The sequence below is a fragment of the Vigna unguiculata genome, chromosome 1, assembly GCF_037176805.1.
Source record: "Vigna unguiculata cultivar grain cowpea cultivar isolate G323 ecotype 2 chromosome 1, ASM3717680v1, whole genome shotgun sequence".
Taxonomy (NCBI): domain Eukaryota; kingdom Viridiplantae; phylum Streptophyta; class Magnoliopsida; order Fabales; family Fabaceae; genus Vigna; species Vigna unguiculata.
Window position 1 is genome coordinate 41,938,280 of NC_140792.1, and position 19,309 is coordinate 41,957,588.

Sequence of the window (19,309 nt, forward strand, 5' to 3'; positions counted from 1 at the left end):
TTATACTTGTTCTAATTCTGTTTGGTCACTCCATCATTGACAGCTACGTGTGATGGAATAAAAAAGAAAAACAGACAAAGGAAACAAACAAATAAACATAATCCTAGTTCATGTATTAGTAGCCAATAGATTTGAATGAGGCCGAAAAGGTCAAAGTTATTGACTCGGGAGTGTGGCATTATTCCATGTGCTTGCGTAAGCGCTTACATGAATATTCACTAATGCATTACAAATTGACAAGAAATGCGAATTCTTTGCATTGTGCATCATCATTTCACTGCAAAACAATGCCTTCCCAAGAACAAGGGCCACACTTTGTCCTGTTTCCATTGATGGCCCAAGGCCACATGATCCCCATGATGGACATCGCCAAACTATTGGTGCACCACGCTGTTACAGTGACTGTAGTCACCACACCGCGTAACGCATCTCGTTTCGCACCAGTTTTTGATCGTTATGTTGAGTCTGGAATTAGATTAGCTCAAGTTCCATTCCCATGTGAAGAAGTTGGACTGCCAGAAGGATGCGAGAATATCGATATGATACCTTCACTTGGCACGGCCAGGACTTTCTTCGAAGCAACAAGCCTTCTGCATCAACCGGCGGAAACACTCTTCGGAGAGTTATCGCCACCACCGAGCTGCATAATATCTGATATGTGTCTGCCATATACATCCCATATCGCCAAAAAGTTCAATATCCCAAGGATTTCTTTTGTTGGGGTAAGTTGCTTTTGTCTTTTGTGTCACCATAATATACTCGTCAATAATGTTAAGGAGAACATAGCATCGAGCTCAGAGTACTTTGTTGTGCCTGGAATCGCTGACAAGATTGAGGTGACCATGGAACAAAGTGGAGTATCGTTGGGTGAAACATGGGAACAGTTCCGTGAAGACGTTATGGCTGCTGAAATGGCTACTTATGGGGTAATCATGAATTCTTTTGAAGAGTTGGAGCCAGCATATGCAAGGGATTACAAGAAGGTGAAAGATGGTAAAGTGTGGTGTATAGGACCAGTGTCTCTTATTAACAAGGATGAATTGGATAAGGCTCAAAGAGGTAGGGCCTCAGTTGACGAGTCTCAACATGTAAAATGGCTTGATTGTCAGAAGGAAGGGAGTGTGATCTATGCATGCCTTGGAAGCCTGTGCAATTTAACAGCACCACAGTTGATAGAGCTTGGTTTGGCCTTGGAAGCATCAGAAAGACCCTTCATTTGGGTTATCAGAGGAGGAAATCATTCAGCAGCATTGGAAAAGTGGATTGAGGAAAACGGATTTGAGGAAAGGACAAGTGGTAGAAGCCTTTTGATTCGGGGTTGGGCTCCTCAATTGTTAATATTATCACACCCTGCAATTGGAGGGTTCATAACACACTGTGGTTGGAACTCTACCTTAGAGGCCATAAGTGGTGGTGTTCCGATGATTACGTGGCCACTGTTTGCGGACCAGTTCTTGAATGAAAGTCTTGTGGTGAAGGTTCTAAAAGTTGGAGTGAAGGTTGGGGTGGAAACTCCGATGACATGGGGGAAGGAAGAGGAACGCGGTGTGGAGGTGAAGAAGGAAGACATTGAAAGGGCAATAGCAGAGATAATGAATGAGACAAGCGAAAGTGAAGAAAGAAGAAAAAGGGTTAGAGAATTGAGTGAGATGGCCGAAAGAGCCGTGGAGAAAGGGGGTTCTTCTTTTTCTAACGTGTCTTTTCTTATCGAGAATATCATGCAAAAAAACAAGGGAGATGAACCCTAGATTCATCGGTCATAGACTATTTTCAAGTAAAAGGTCACACATTTTCACTTAAAGTGTTTTTCGTTCAAACGCTGTCCATGATGTCTTTAGAGAATTTACGAATTTTTCAATTATGTATCTTTTGAACATTGTTCCATCACAATTTTCAAAGATATTTAAATAGATGGGATGTTTGTAGGCAATTCTTTTCTTTTGGTTGTCCAATTGTATGCAATCTTTTGTTGCTTTGCAATTATATAAGTTTACTATTCCTTTGACTTGATTGAACTTCTATTTCAACTCATTGTCATTAGCAGAAATAAATTACATAGGCCTCTTCTGCAATCAATTTTTTTGGAGAAAAAAATATTGCAGTATTTCTTTTATTTTTATTTTTTACATTCATAAATTATAACTCTCTAGAAGAAATTTTGATATATATATATATATATATATATATATATATATATATATATATATATTAAAATTTTACACTTTTGAGGTAATTAGTATTGTTAACTATCTCTATTTTTCCTTTTGAAGATGACAAATTGTCTCGTCCACAATTTTTTTTTCTTCTTATATTCTCTTTAAATCTGATTCACATATATAAATCTTTTCAAACTCTTTTTCTTCTTTTACATTCGTCTCTTTCACTTATATTCATTTTATGTAAAAAAAAATCACATTTAAATTCTGACCATTTTTAAAAATGGTAGTGTTTTTCTTTTAAACAAACAATCATAATTGCCAATTCCATTTAAAAAAAAGACATTAATTTTTTTAATTTTCTATTAATTTATTCATAATAAACAAATTATAATTATTTACACAATAATTTTTTAAATTTTATTTTTTATATAATAAAGTTTTGTTAACAAAACAAACATTTTTTTTCTAGATTACAAAAATATGTTATGAGAAATAATTCTGTTTGACTCAGAACATTGACTAGATCAATTGTCTCAATGAATTTTCTACATAACCAATCATTACTTACTCAAACAAATGTTTTTTTATCCTTAAATTATCAACGCTTTTCCTTGTTGAGTCCCCGTCTCCACTAACTTCTTTTTCCCTATATTTAAGTTACATTAATTTAATATTTTAAGATATAAGATACTTAAAAGATCACTGGTGCATAGTCTCCTTTTATTGTTTTGCACCATTTGTCAAAAATTAGGTTGTGTGGGCCGACCCGAATAAGATTTATTGATTAATTAAGTCTCACTCTCTTGGTCTAATTGTGTATTTACGAATGTATGATATTTATCTAATTAAATTAAAAAAAATAGAAAAATTTTATAATTTTATATTCTTATAATTAAAAAGTAAGTTTAAAGTAATTGTAACAATTATAAAAAATTTATGAAAATTAATGATTTTTTGTTCACTATAAATAAATTAAAAAGTATATTACAATAAAAATAAAGCATTAAAATAAATTGTAAAATAAAACCTAAATTTATATTTGAAAATATATATATATATATATATATATATATATATATATATAAATATGTAATTATATTGTATTAAAAAATAATATAAATTACAGAGTCAACTAATCAACCATACTTTGACTCGCGTTGATTTATGCGGATTCATTCTTCTACAAAGGGGCAGGTCCATTGTTACCATCCCAACTTGTGGAAGAAAATATCAAAAGATAGAACAAAATTTCTAAATTTACTTCACAGTCAAAGTCTGCATTTCAGACTCCACTAACTCCAAAGTCCTGTGTCAATATTGTTTGAAGGTATTATTGTCACATATTCAACAAACTTTTACACTTACTTTACACCTTTTATTTTTTCTATAAATACTAAAATTAATTATTTTAATAAATAAAATACTTTCAAAAATGAGTTATCAACTGTAACTGGTGTAAAAGAATATTTTCCTTATTTGAAAGGAAAAAGATATATATTACTTGATATTTCTCCCACTGCTAACAAATAATTTGTTTGGTAAGAATAGGAGAACTTTATTTTTATTTTTATTCTTTTAAGAAGAGTGTTTTTTTTTTCATATAATTTTATTTTTTTAATCAATAATCTAATATTAAACATCACTTTCAATTAAAGTGACACAGAAAAGTTAGCAATAATATCATTACATAACAAATACATTAAAAAAAGTTCATTAAATATGGAAAACAAATCAATCTCATAAAAAAACGATAGACTTTAAAAAACAAATAAACACAACTTAATTTTGGATTAATATTGATTCAAAATTTAAACTAATAACAAAAGTAAAAGCATAAGTAAATTTCCTCTATTCTCAATTCAAATATTTCGGAGACCATTTACACATTCATTGTGTAAACATTTTTTAAAGGCAAAACACATTTAATAAGTCTTTGTAACTATTAAGTGAAATCAATCATGCAATAAATATGAAGGTGGGTTGTAGTGATTAATTTTCATGTTGAAAATAAAGCTTAGTCTTCTAAGATTAACTTAAGATTTTACTTAGTCTGATGACTTTGTTTATTTCGATGAGAGTCAGATTTTTTTTAAATTTAATATAAGGAGATGGTTTTGTATAAATCTTTATCTATTTGGCATGACAATAGTATAAAATAATTTATCTTACTACTCAGCTTATTACTGAAAAGATATTTAAAAAGGAATATATATATATATATATATATATATATATATATATATATATATATATATATATATATATATATATATATATATATATTAAAAACACTACAAAAATAATTATTTTAAGTGAAGGTTATATTTGCGTTGAAAATTTTAACCTCTACTAATAATTTTACCATAAGTTTGTAATTTTTCTAAAAAAACAAACATAGCTAACAGATTACCAGAATTTTTAACAACACTTAAAAATAATGTAATTTATCGGGGGGTTTAAAAATTTCCGTTGATACATAGGGTTCGAAAAGCTCTGTTTATGAATTTCAAAAACCTCGTTAATGTTTAGGATTTCAAAAACTTCCGTTAATATTAAAAGTTGAGCTTATATTATTATGACATTATTAAAATGTTAAAGTTGTATTTTTGTTATAATTGATTTGTTGAATTAATTCTTTGGATACGAAAAATACGAAAAAAGCTTTATTATGTACATTTTACATTTTGTATTACACATGAAACTACACAAAATCATTGCACCAACAGAATTGCATTAATAGAACATAAACAACCACCAATCACCTGATTCTCAACTTAAGTATAAATGAACGTACGAAATTACACTTCATTGCATCCAAAGAATGAAGATATACATATATGAAAACTAAGACGATCTTAAGATCCATTATTTTAGACATAACATCTTCGAGAGTACATACACATTTTTATTTTATTAATACAAATTGGATGATGTTGCAATATTGCTATGACACACATGGATGCATAGTCCTCCACTGTTTTTCACTGCCACTGCTTAAATTACTGTTGCATCTACCAAGAGTATGCTTAAATTGGATGATTTGCCCCAACCCATCAAACCACAATTTCTGCATAAACGAAGTTAAAAAAGAAAGAGACATAATTGATCATTATATATATATATATATATATATATATATATATATATATATATATATATATATATATATATATATATATATATATATATATATATATATATATCATGCTAATCTCTACATTGCCCATGACATCATGAAGTCCAAATAAAGAGGTGATTAGTCACATAATGAGTATGATTTTTTTTTCAATTTTAGATGGAATTAATTAAAATCAATTATTTAAAATATAAAGTTGTATAAAAATTAATATCAAAATATTTTTTGAATTAAATTACATGAGTTCAGAAAATTTTAATCAAAAATTAAATAAGTTAAACCATAAAATACACGTTTAAAAAAAATTATCTTCTTAAAAATAAATTTATTTTGATTACTTAACTTTTCAAAGTATCTAAATATGCTTAATAGGTATACTAAAGTTAAATACATAATACTAGTATTCACCTTATAAATAATAAACAATTAAAATACTTATATTTATTGGATCAGTGATATCTATTAAATATATCAATAAATTAATAACTAAAATAATTATACTCATTATATCAGATATATTGATTAAAAATTTCAATTTAGGATGCACTACAAATTTAATTTTACAAATTTTCCTAACCTGATAATTACAACTCTCAGGCCGGCTTGCAATACAAAAGGTACATTGATGTCACCTAGTAAAACTTTCCAATTTTCTTGCGTGTTATAAAAAAACAAAAGGACAAAAGGCAAGGACATCTCCAATGTGTCTCATAATACAAAGTAAATTGTACATATAAAATGCAATTATATTTTTTTACTATTTGTCATTTATAAAATGTAGAAAAAAATATATTAATTTTTTAAAATAACTTAACTAATTAATTGACTGAAATTAAAAATTAACTAGTTGATTACTATAAAATTATGGTTAAAACAAGATAAGTATATAAATGAATTTTTATCTCCATGGTATTTTTTTATAATGTTTAATTAATTATTCTAATGAAAAAAAATACTAGATTAAAAAATTTACGATGAAGGTAATAAATACTTATATTTTCAAAGTATCCTGGTAATAACTCGAACAAAAGTTTATACTGTTAATGAAGAAGATATATATGTTTGTCATTGACAAATTTTGTAACTATTTCATTATTTTATCAAATTTAAAAGAGGTGAGGGATAAGATGACACAAATGAATCTCAATGTAATAATTGAATAATAAACCTATGAACTGGTATTATTACTAGAGTAAATCTAGGTGAAAGCACACATGCATTAATTATATCACTGATCCAAGTGGACATTATTCTCACACCAACCAAACCTCTCATGGCCGGCTTCGGATTCATGGACAAAGGAATCCGACATCATGATACAAACATACTATGCACAACGTAGCAACAAAATTTTCCAACTTAATGCATTTGTTTCAGCAGAAGATGCAAATCCAAAACAGACAAAAGGTAACGCAATTTGCAATGCACACTGTCTCATAATCCAAGGTTTTTATTTTACGCAATTACATCAATAGGACAATGCATGACTCGTTTATAAATAAATTACCAAGTTGAAGTGAATCCACTGCACCATTCCATTTCACAACAAGAATGGCTCCCCAAGAACAGCAACTCCACTTCGTCTTGTTTCCATTGATGGCTCAAGGCCACATGATCCCCATGATGGACATTGCGAAAATATTGGTGCGACGCAATGTTATTGTCACTGTAGTCACAACACCAAATAATGCAGCTCGTTTCACGTCGATCTTTGATCGTTATGCTGAATCAGGGTTTCAAATCAGATTAGTTCAACTTCAATTCCCATGCAAAGAAGCTGGAGTACCAGATGGATGCGAGAATCTCGATACGATACCTACACTGGGCATGGCCGCTGATTTCTTCAATGCAACGAACTTTCTTCGAGAACCTGCTGAAAAACTGTTTGAAGAGTTAACACCAGCTCCAAGCTGCATCATCTCCGATATGTGCTTACCATATACAAGCCTCATTGCTAAAAAGTTCAAAATTCCCAGGATTTCTTTTGTGGGAGTAAGTTGCTTCTATCTCTTCTGCATGTCTAACATACGCATCCATAATGTTATGGAGAGTGTAACTGGTGAATCGGAGCACTTCGTTGTGCCTGGTATACCTGACAAAATTGAAATGAACATAGCTAAGACAGGAATGGCAATGACTGAAGGCATGAGACTGGTTACTAATAGATTGTTTGAAGCTGAAATGGAAGCTTATGGGATGATCATGAATTCTTTTGAAGAGTTGGAGCCAGCATATGCAGGGGGGTACAAGAAGATGAGAAACAATAAACTGTGGTGTCTGGGACCACTATCATTTAGCAACAAGGATCACTTGGATAAGGCTCAAAGAGGTCAAATTGCATCGATTGAGGAGTGTCAACTCAGGTGTTGGCTTGATCGTCAAAACCCAGAAACTGTAATCTATGTATGCTTTGGAAGCCTGTGTAATCTAACAGCACCACAGTTGATAGAGCTTGGTTTGGCCTTGGAAGCATCAGAAAGACCATTCATTTGGGTTATCAGGGAAGCAAGTTATTCAGAATCATTGGAATTGGAAAAGTGGATCCAGGAAAATGGATTTGAGGAAAGGACAAGTGATAGAAGCCTTCTGATTCGGGGTTGGGCACCTCAATTGTTAATATTGTCACACCCTGCAATTGGAGGGTTCATAACACACTGTGGTTGGAACTCTACCTTAGAAGCAATATGTGCTGGTGTTCCAATGGTTACGTGGCCACTTTTTGGAGACCAGTTCTTGAATGAAAGTCTTGCCGTGGATGTATTAAAAGTTGGAGTGAAGGTTGGAGTGGATCGACCTGTTACGTGGGGAGAAGAAGAAAAAATTGGTGTGTTGGTGAAGAAAGAAGATGTTGAAAGGGCAATAGTAAAGTTAATGGATGAGAGAAGCGAAAATGAAGAAAGAAGAAAAAGGGTGAGAGAGCTTGCAGAAATAGCTAAAGGAGCTGTAGAGAAAGGAGGATCCTCTTATTCTAATGCGACCTTGCTTATCGAAGATATAGCGCAAAAGATCAAACAAAAAGTATGATAATAGCATGCTGATTTGTAATAAAAAGAGCAACCTTGTAGTTTTGCACTTAATTATCTATGATTTGTATTCATAACTTCTTCCAAATTTATCCTTAAGTTTTGCAAATCAATACAACCTTTTAGGCGATTATTTTGTTTCAGAAGTACTATTGCTCTGTAATTTTTAGCAAATTGATTGAATTTCTTGTAAGACTCGACATCAGCAGCAGCTAGTTGAATGCAAATTAGGTGAGGGGGAAATGTTATTTTTGTTTTATGTCAACCCAAGCACATTGGTTTGCACAGTTAAATTTTTTCTTTCAAGTGATCATTTATGAGAAGAATGATAATTGAATGATTAATTTCGTTTTGCGGTGATGATAAACGAATAGGACGGTGATTCCTTAAAACCTCTCCTACTCCACAACTAATTTCATTAAATTGATACTTATAAAATAAAAAACAACTTCTTAATAACCTAAAATATTAATATTTTAATTAACTTTATTTATTTTTTTAATTTAAAATACAGTATATATTATAAAATTATTAAAATTTAATTAAATTTTGAGTGTTAAAATTTTCATTGTCAAATATAAAATTTTATAATTAGTATAAAATAATAGTATATTTAATATGATACAATCATTGATTTTTATCATTTTCAAAACAATTTAATTAAATTAAATCTGTTATTAAAATAATGATCAAATGAATTTAATGTTTTGGGTGAGTGTGAAACTATAGTTTTCCTTCTTCTTTTTCTAAATCTATTTCCAAATAAAAATATCTTTAAGGGAAATAAAAATATTTTGACTTAGACTTGTGTCTATAAGACTTAATCTTAATCTCATACCTCATGCTTACACGGTGAAATGAAATCTCACAATAAAGTTTTTGAATATATATATATATATATATATATATATATATATATATATATATATATATATATAATCATTTGCAACATAAAGAAATTATAAAATATGAAACTTTTGTTTTTTTATATTAATAAATCTCATATTATTTAAGAGTTGAAAAGTTTAAATATTTTTTTTTATCTTGATCTGTTGAAGATGTTTTTGAAAAACAGAATCATGACCAAATTTCTTGCTCCAAAACGAAATATACTTAAAAACGCAGCTGTTGTTCTTGACAATCGTATAAACTTTATTAGATATATCATTTAAACTTTATTGTTGTTATTATTGATGATGAGCATTTTGGTTTAGTTATTCTCTACTATTCTCACTTTCTCATTTTATTTTATTTTCTAGCCACGGTAGAAATTATCCTTATCGTTAACATTGTTATAATAGGATACTAGTTTTTCTCAGCGAAATTAGGACAAAACCATGTTCACTACAGTACTTTGTTTTGTCTGGAACGGAAGAACATCAGATAAACTGGACTCGACGCGAGTGAAGAAAACTTGAAAGGATAATCCAAAGATGTTTACGTAGGCACTTACGTCACCAATAAAGCAGCTATTAAGATGTGTGAAAATGATTCATAGCGCGTTTGTTTTCAAGTCAAAACTCGTGCTAATCTTTTAATTTCCTCTGTTGTTGAGGTGAATTCACAGTAAAAGAATGGCTTCCCAGGAACCGCAGCTTCACTTCGTATTATTCCCATTCATGGCACAGGGCCACTTGATCCCGATGATTGACTTAGCAAAAGTGTTGGTGCAACACAACGTTATTGTGACAGTAGTCACAACACCACATAACGCAGCTCGTTTTGAATCAATCGTTCATCGCTACACTGAAGCGGGGTTTCAGATTAGAGTAGCTAAAGTTCATTTTCCAAGTAAAGAGTCTGGATTACCACAAGAGTGTGAGAATCTCGATATGCTGCCAACACTCGGAATGGGGTTTCGATTCTTCAGTGCAGCAAACATTTCATGGCAACCAGTGGAAAAATTATTCGAAGAGTTAACACCAGCACCAAGTTGCATAATTTCTGATATGGGTTTGCCATATACAACCCACATAGCCAAAAGATTCAATATTCCGTGGATTTGTTTTGCCGCTGTAAGTTGCTTCTTTCTCCTGTGTTTGCACACTTTACAAACTACTAATATGATGGAGAATAAAGCTGCTGAATCGGAGTATTTGGTTCTGCCTGGTTTCCCTGAGAAAATTGAAATAACCAAAGCCCAAACCGAACACTTAACAGATAAAAGATGGAAAGAGGTTGCTGATGAATATGGTGCGGCTAGTGTTGCTACTTATGGGAAAATCGTGAATTCTTTTGAAGAGTTGGAGTCAGCATATGAAAGGGAATACAAGATGAGTAATGATAAAGTATGGTGTATTGGACCACTGTCACTTAGTAACAAGGATCACTTGGACAAGGCTGAAAGAGGCAACAAGGCTTCAATTGACGAGAACCACCTCAAAAGTTGGCTTGATTTTCAGCAACCAGGGACTGTGATTTATGCATCCCTTGGAAGCCTGTGCAATTTAACAGCGCCACAACTGATAGAGCTTGGCTTAGCCTTGGAAGCATCAAAAAGACCCTTCATTTGGGTTATCAGGGGAGGAAGTTTGACAGAAGCAATGGAAAAGTGGATTAAGGAAGAGGGGTTTGAGGAAAGGAGCAATGGTAGAAGCCTTGTAATTCGGGGTTGGGCCCCTCAATTGCTAATACTATCACACCCTGCAATTGGAGGGTTCATAACACACTGTGGTTGGAACTCTACTTTAGAAGCAATATGTGCCGGGGTGCCAATGGTTTCATGGCCACTATTTGGGGATCAATTCTTTAATGAAAATTTGGTTGTGCAGATACTGAAAGTTGGAGTGAAGGTTGGTGCGAAGAGTACTATTAGCTGGGGAAAGGAAGAGGAAATTGGTGTGGTAGTGAAGAAGGAAGATATTGAAAGGGCAATAGAAAGTGTAATGGATGAGAGTAGCGAAAGTGAAGAGAGAAGAATAAGGGTAAGAGAACTTGCAGAGGTGGCTAAAAGAGCTGTAGAGAAAGGAGGATCTTCTCATTCTGATTTGACCCTGCTTATCCAGGATATCAGACAAAAAATCAAGAGAGACACGTGACAATGTTATGTCATGCACCAATCTGAAGTAGTATGCTTTTTTCACATGATGATCTATCTTTTTAATGGTGTGTCATGAACTATTTCAAATTTATTCATAAGCTCTGTTAATTTTTGTTTTAGCAGTACTGAATATGTAAACCAATCTTGCTATCTAAGTTTCAGTATATTCCTGAAAATTGATTAACTTTCTTGTAGATCTGAATGTGAACAGCAGGAACTAAATCTATTAGCTCAAGGGATATGTCATTTTCGTTAGATGGTATTAAGTGAAGGAGTATTTATTGCACAATCAAAGTTTTGAGTTGGTTTTTCTATCAAGTTGGGACTTGGATAAACATGTGAAAATGTTTTTCTCATAGAATAAACGGAATGAGAGATGTTATGTTTGTTTGTATACAAATTTGTATTTCCCTGTCCGATATAATTGGATAAGTTTGACTATTAATATTTAGTTGTTATAAAATAAAGGTAATAAGAGAGACAAAGGAGAGGAAGAATAGAGAATGAGAGAGTAGGGAGCAACTTCTGTTTTTATGTGTGTCTCATTACTGATAGGACGAGTCCTATTTATAGGTACAATATGGTAACCCAGAAAGGATATAAAATCAAATAGTAAATACAAAATATTACATCATAAAGAGTAATGAATAATATGATTATCAATCATATGAGTGATTGTATAAATCAATGGACGACCATTAATTCATAACACTCCCCCTTGGGTGTCCATTGATAAAAGAATGTGCCTCGTTAAAACCTTACTAGGAAAAACCCTTTGGGATAAAAACCTAGTGAAGGAAAAAGAGTACATCATTCTATATAATATTGTTCTTTGCATCTTCTAATTTCTCCCCCTCATGTAAACTTACATCATTAAGATGGCGGAGTCCAATCCTATGAACCAATTGCTCAAAAGTTCTCCTTGGCAAAGACTTTGTAAATAAATCTGCTAGATTTTCACATGAGCGAATCTTTTGGATCTCTACATCACCATTTCTTTGAAGATCATGAGTGAAAAAGAATTTTGGAAGAATATGTTTTGTTCTGTCTCCTTTAATATATCCTTCTTTCAATTGAGCAATGCATGCACTATTGTCTTCATATATCGTTGTTGGTTTCATTTTTCCCAAGGATAAACCACAAGTTTGTCGCACATGTTGAATTATAGACCTTAACCAAACACATTCACGACTTGCCTCATGTAATGCTAAAATTTCTGCATGATTTGACGATGTTGCTGTTATTGTTTGTTTCACAGATCGCCATGAAATCGCTGTGCCACCACATGTGAACAAATATCCTGTTTGTGATCGACCATTATGAGGATCTGATAAATAACCTGCATCTGCATAACCCATTAGATCTAATTTTGAATCATTTGGGTAAAACAAGCCCATATTCATAGTGCCTTTAAGGTAACGGAGTATTTGTTTTACTCCATTCCAATGTCTTCTTGTAGGTGAAGAACTATATCTTGCTAACAAATTTACAGCAAATGCTATATCGGGTCGAGTATAATTAGCAAGATACATTAGTGCTCCTATAGCACTAAGATATGGTACTTCAGGACCAAGTAGTTCTTCATCTTTTTCTTGAGGTCTAAAAGGGTCTTTATCAACATCTAATGACCTCACCACCATTGGAGTGCATAGTGAATGTGATTTGTCCATATAGAACTTTTTAAGCACTTTCGTTATATAAGCTTCTTGATGTACAAGAACACCTTTGTTTAAATACTCAATTTGTAATCCCAAACAAAACTTTGTCCTTCCAAGATCCTTCATCTCAAATTCTTTCTTTAAACAATCAATTGCCTTTGTGAGCTCATTAGGAGTTCCAACTATGTTTATGTCATCTACATAAACAGCAATTATGGCAAATTCATTCTCGGATCTTTTCATATAAATACAAGGACAAATAGGGTCATTTTTATACCCTTCCTTTAATAAGTACTCACTTAGACGGTTATACCACATACGTCCTGATTGTTTCAATCCATAAAGGGACTTATTCAATTTTATTGAATAATCCTTTTTAGAATTTGCTTTGTTGGGCACATTAAATCCTTCAGGGAGTTTCATATAAATATCATTTTCCAAAGAGCCATACAAATAGGCTGTAACAACATCCATGAGGTGCAAATTCAAACCTTCTTGTGCAACAAGGCTAATTAAATATCTAAATGTTGTTGCATCCAATACTGGAGAATATGTCTCCTCAAAATCAATACCAGGTCTTTGTGAAAAACCTTGAGCAACTAACCGTGCTTTGTATCTAACAATTTCACCATTCTCATTTCGTTTTTGTACAAAAACCCATCTGTACCCAATAGGTTTTACACCCTCAGGTGTGCGAACTACAGGTCCAAAAACCTTTCGTTTAGCAAGCGAATCTAATTCTGCTTGGATTGCATCTTTCCATTTTGGCCAATCATTTCTTTGCCGACAATCTTCAATTGTCATTGGTTCTTGATCATCATTGTCACTTATGACATCCTTTGCTACATTATATGCAAAAACCTCGTCAATATTGACTTTATTTCGATTCCATATTTTATGATTCATGACATAATTTATTGAGATCTCATCATTTTCAACAATTTCAGGTACCTGAGGTTCTTCTGGAACCGAATCATTGATTATGTCAAAAGAATCTTTTGGGACTTTTACCCCCTCGATTAGGCCATCTTGCCTTTTTTCCCTTTTTCTCACACGAGGATTTTTATCTTTGGAACCCAAAGGCCTACCACGCTTTAGGCGTGTTTGAGATTCATTTGCTATATTAGATTGTCCAACAGGAATATCAATTCTGATTGGAGTATTAGCAGCGGGTATATGCGACTTAGTTACCCTTTTTGTGTCAGTAAAAGCATCTGGTAATTGGTTGGCCAATTTTTGTAAATGAATTATCCGTTGAACTTCTAGTTCACACTCTTTTGTACGAGGATCAAGATGAGATAATGATAATTCATTCCAACCAATATCTTTTTCCAGTTTCTTTCTTTCTCCCCCTAACGTTGGAAAAATTGATTCATCAAAATGACTATCAGCAAATCGAGCTGTAAATAAGTCACCTGTTGATGGTTCAAGATATTTTATTATCGATGGAGAATCATATCCAACATATATTCCCAAACGTCTTTGAGGACCCATCATAGTCCTTTTTGGTGGGGAAATTGGGACATATACAGCACACCCAAAAATTCTTAAATGAGAAATATTTGGTTGTTGACCAAAAACCAACTGTAAAGGAGAGTATTTGTGATAACTTGTTGGTCTGATGCGAATCAATACTGCAGCATGCAGAATTGCATATCCCCAAGTAGTCATTGGAAGATTAGCTTTCATAAGTAAAGGTCGTGCAATCAATTTTAGACGTTTTATCAATGATTCTGCAAGTCCATTTTGAGTATGAACATGTGCTACTGGATGTTCAACTTCAATTCCAATTGACATACAATACTCATTAAAAGCATGAGATGTAAATTCACCAGCATTATCAAGACGAATTTTCTTAATTGGATAATCTGGGAAGTGGGCTCTTAACTTGATCAATTGTGCTAATAACTTAGCAAATGCTTGATTTCGAGTTGATAGTAAACAAATATGTGACCATCTAGTGGACGCATCAATTAATACCATGAAATATCTAAATGATCCACATGGTGGGTGTATTGGACCACAAATATCACCTTGTATTCGTTCTAAAAATGAGATTGACTCATTTCTAATTTTTTCTGGTGATGGTCTTATTATCAATTTTCCCTGCGAACATGCAGTACATGAGAAATCATTGGACTGAAGAAGCTTTTGACTTTTAAGTGGATGTCCACATGAGTTTTCAGCTATTTTTCGCATCATGATATATCCAGGATGACCCAACCGATCATGCCAAACAAGAAATTCATTCTTATTTGTAAGCTTCTGGCTTACAATAACATGCGTCTCAATCGCATTAATATATGTGTAGTACAAGCCATAAGAGAAGGCTGATAATTTCTCCAATACACATTTTTTATTTGACTCAATTTGAGTGATATAAAGATATTCAACATCTCCTTCATTATTTGTCTCAATATGATATCCATTTAGACGAATATCCTTGAAACTTAATAAGTTTCTATTGGACTTAGGAGAATAAAATGCATTTTTAATATGCAATCTTGTACCTCTTGGCAGAAGTACTGTAGCTCTTCCAGAGCCTTCAATTATATTTGTAGTACCAGAAATAGTACTAACATTGACTTCTCGCATTACCAAAGTAGAGAAAAATTTATTACTCTTGAGAATTGTATGAGTTGTTGCACTATCAGCAAGGCACAGATCCTCATCATTGGTGTTAATGCCAATATTCATTCTTCATATAAACATAAATATCAATATTAGAGATTACTTTGTAAGAGGAGAGAAAGAAAAAAAAAATAAAATAGAGGATTTTATTCATAAAAACATAAAAACTTGTACATATAAAAGCAACATGAATTAAATATAAAACATTGTCTTAAAAATTAATCATAAAATAAAACTATTTTCTAACACTCCCATCACCAATAAGGTGATCAATGCTTCCATCGGGTTTAGAAAAGAAATCACCAATATCAAGATGAGTAGTATCCATATGACCATAATCAGAATCACCATCTTCATAAGCAAAGTGTGTTTCTACATTCTTCTTTTTAAGTGATTCTTGGTAGAGTTCAACAAGATGCTTTGGTGTATAACAGGCACGGGTCCAATGACCTTTACTACCACAACGGTAACATATATTTTCAGCCTTTTTGCCATTATTTTCACCCCTTTCTTTTTCCTTTTTCGCATTCTTGTTCCACTTCTGTTGATGAAGTTTCTCTTTGAAAATTTCCTTTATAACCATGTCCACGACCATGATTAATAGCACGACCACGACCACGACCATGGCTACGACCACGGCCAAAATTACGACCACGATTATTATTATGGTCTTGACCTCGTCCATGATTATATGGATCAGATGTTGCTGCATTCACTTCTGGGAATGGAGCAGAACCAGTTGGTCGGGCCTCATGATTTTTCATCAAGAGCTCATTATTTTGTTCAGCCACAAGAAGTCATGAAATCAATTCATAATATTGATTGCTCCATTCACTTCTGGGAATGGAGCAGATTAGGCGGATCTCATGATTTTTCATCAAAAGCTTTATTGCTTTGTCCAGCCAGCCATGCATAGGCATGAAATAAATTCACAATATTTGTGAAGTCTCTTTTCACAATATTTTTGTTATGAGCAAATTAGTTGCTTTATTTCTTTATTTAATGGTATCCCAATATCCATTGCATCTAAATATATTTCAACATTTAAAATCCAATATAAGGAATTCTTCCTTACAATATCAAGGGTCACAAATCCAAATTTTGCAACGTTTCGCGTGTTTAAAACTAACACATAAAATAATAATATTAATAATAATCATCATCATCAAAATAATAATATTAATAATAATCATCGTCATAATAAAAATATTATGACAGAGAATTTTGCAACGTTTCGCGTGTTTAAAACTAGCACATAAAATATTAATATAATCAAATTTCATGTATGAAATTATTAAAATCAAATAATAATAATAATAATAATATGACAGAGAAAAATAAATCAAACAATTATCATTACACAAAAAAAAAAGAAAATGAGATAAAGTTTGTGAATGAGAAAAAGATTAGAAAGAACCTCGGTTAAGGAATATAGAGCGTTGTTCTTAGGGAGAAAAAAAAATATATGCCTTCACGCTCAGTTGGATAACCCTCGTGCTGATAACGTGTTATAAAATAAAGGTAATAAGAGAGACAAAGGAGAGGAAGAATAGAGAATGAGAGAGTAGGGAGCAACTTCTGTTTTTATGTGTGTCTCATTACTGATAGGACGAGTCCTATTTATAGGTACAATATGGTAACCCAGAAAGGATATAAAATCAAATAGTAAATACAAAATATTACATCATAAAGAGTAATGAATAATATGATTATCAATCATATGAGTGATTGTATAAATCAATGGACGACCATTAATTCATAACATTAGTGAGTTTTTTTACATAATTTTACCTTTTATTTGTATTTTTATAGACTTATGGTACGTATTAGTGTTAAAATGCTTGTCAACTCAATGTTTATTATAATTTTTGTGTTAATGAGTTTATTTAACAAATGTATGAAAAATTGAAAGATAAATTTGAGAAAAGAAGAAAGAAAAGATATAAAGATAAAAAAGAATGTGTGATTAGTATTGAAAAAGACATGCTCTAACGGTAATGAAAGTAATAAAATAGATTTAATACAAGGAGTTTGAAAGGAAAAAAAAAAAAAAAAAAGAGGAGATGGGAGCAAAGAAATAAAAGAGGAGAATATGAGAGCAAAAGAAATAAAAGAAGTTGAGTTAAGAGAAAAAGAAAATAAAAGGAGTTTGTTATTTGTTGTATGAATTGAGTATATATATATATATATATATATATATATATATATATATATATAAATATAAATATATATATATATATATATATATATTTATATTTCAACTTTTTTTTGCTTTGTTATTTGTTGTATGAATTGAGTATATATTTCTACGTTTTTTATCTTATGTCATTACGTTTTGACCGATTTATGTTTTGGTGATTTTGTAGTTTGGGGTTTTTATCTGATTTTTTCGATGTTGGTCCTTTGGTTTTTTACTATGGTTTCGTTATTTTTTCTCTTTTTTTTCATTTCTTTTTTGAACCGTAGTTGATGTTTGTTTTGATTTATGTTTTTTTATACGTGATTTGTTATATTTGTGTGTTATTTGTTGTATGGATTTGGTATCTTTTTTCCCAATTTGGATTTTAAAGTTCATTACTCTTACTTCTTTATTTTTTTTTTTCTGAATTTGAACTTTAGAATTTTCATCTGAATTTTTTTTTATATACTTTCATCTCTCACTCTCATGATCTTTCCCTGGCGTATTGCGGTATGATTATTTTCTCTCAAGCAAAACGCCAAATGTTTGAGTTTTATCTTTTTCATGTGTTTTCAAAAAGGTTTAATTTTTATATTTTAGTATTTCTTCATAAAACACGTTTTTCTATAAGCATGTGTTAGTTTTGTTTTATTGTTATTTATGATAACAGAAGTAGTTATGTAAATGCTTGATTTTATTTAAAATGGTATGATGTTTTTGAAATTTTAATCTATTTTCACTATTTGAATATCTAATTTCTCTGGGCCAAGGACTCTAATTTATTTTTTAAATTATGTTTCATCTGCATTTTTTACTTTCTTTTCTTTTTTTTAAATTTAAAATTGTAACTTTGGAAGGAAATATTATCACACGGTGTGAATTGTAGACTTAAAAAAGGAATCTTCCAACTATTAAGGATTTGTTTATGTACTTAGGATGTCTCGTTGAAAAAAAAAAAAAGATTTGTGATTACAATTAATTTAATTTAAAGTTAATTAATCTAATTTAATTAGCAAGTAATTAGTTCAATTAAACAAAAATCTAATATTATAAAATGCATAAAATTTATTTTAAAAATCACACTTTACGAGATATATATATATATATATATATATATATATATATATATATATAAATTATATTTTAATATTAATTTCTTGACATCTCAAACTTCAAACTGACTTTGATATTCTTTTATAGATATTCTTCCCATCTGTCTGCAACTTTGGATAACAATTTATCTCTCTAATCGATATTGTCAATTCCTTAAAACTATACAAAATATACTTCGACCTCATTAAACAATTAAGATTGATAATAAGTTCTGTCTAAGCATGTTTCATATATATCTACATAAATAAAATTTCGAAAAAGTAATTTATACACTGTACTGTCTGACTTTACAGACCATAAACTTTAATAATATATTATTACAGTCATTTTCAATTATCTCACCCTTAAAGATATAATATCTAAAATTATG

General features: G+C 31.2%; 3 pseudogenes across 1 annotated transcript; all 3 read left to right on the plus strand.

Moving 5' to 3' along the window:
* The first annotated feature begins 144 nt into the window (after positions 1–144).
* On the plus strand, positions 145–2,005 carry LOC114194221 (UDP-glycosyltransferase 73C1 pseudogene; annotated as a pseudogene). The gene has a single exon (XR_014995076.1). The product of XR_014995076.1 is annotated as a UDP-glycosyltransferase 73C1 pseudogene (transcript).
* A 4,841-nt stretch (positions 2,006–6,846) lies between these two features.
* On the plus strand, positions 6,847–8,319 carry LOC114189202 (UDP-glycosyltransferase 73C12 pseudogene; annotated as a pseudogene).
* A 1,463-nt stretch (positions 8,320–9,782) lies between these two features.
* Positions 9,783–11,456, plus strand: LOC114163510 (UDP-glycosyltransferase 73C2 pseudogene; annotated as a pseudogene).
* The last annotated feature ends 7,853 nt before the right edge of the window (positions 11,457–19,309 follow it).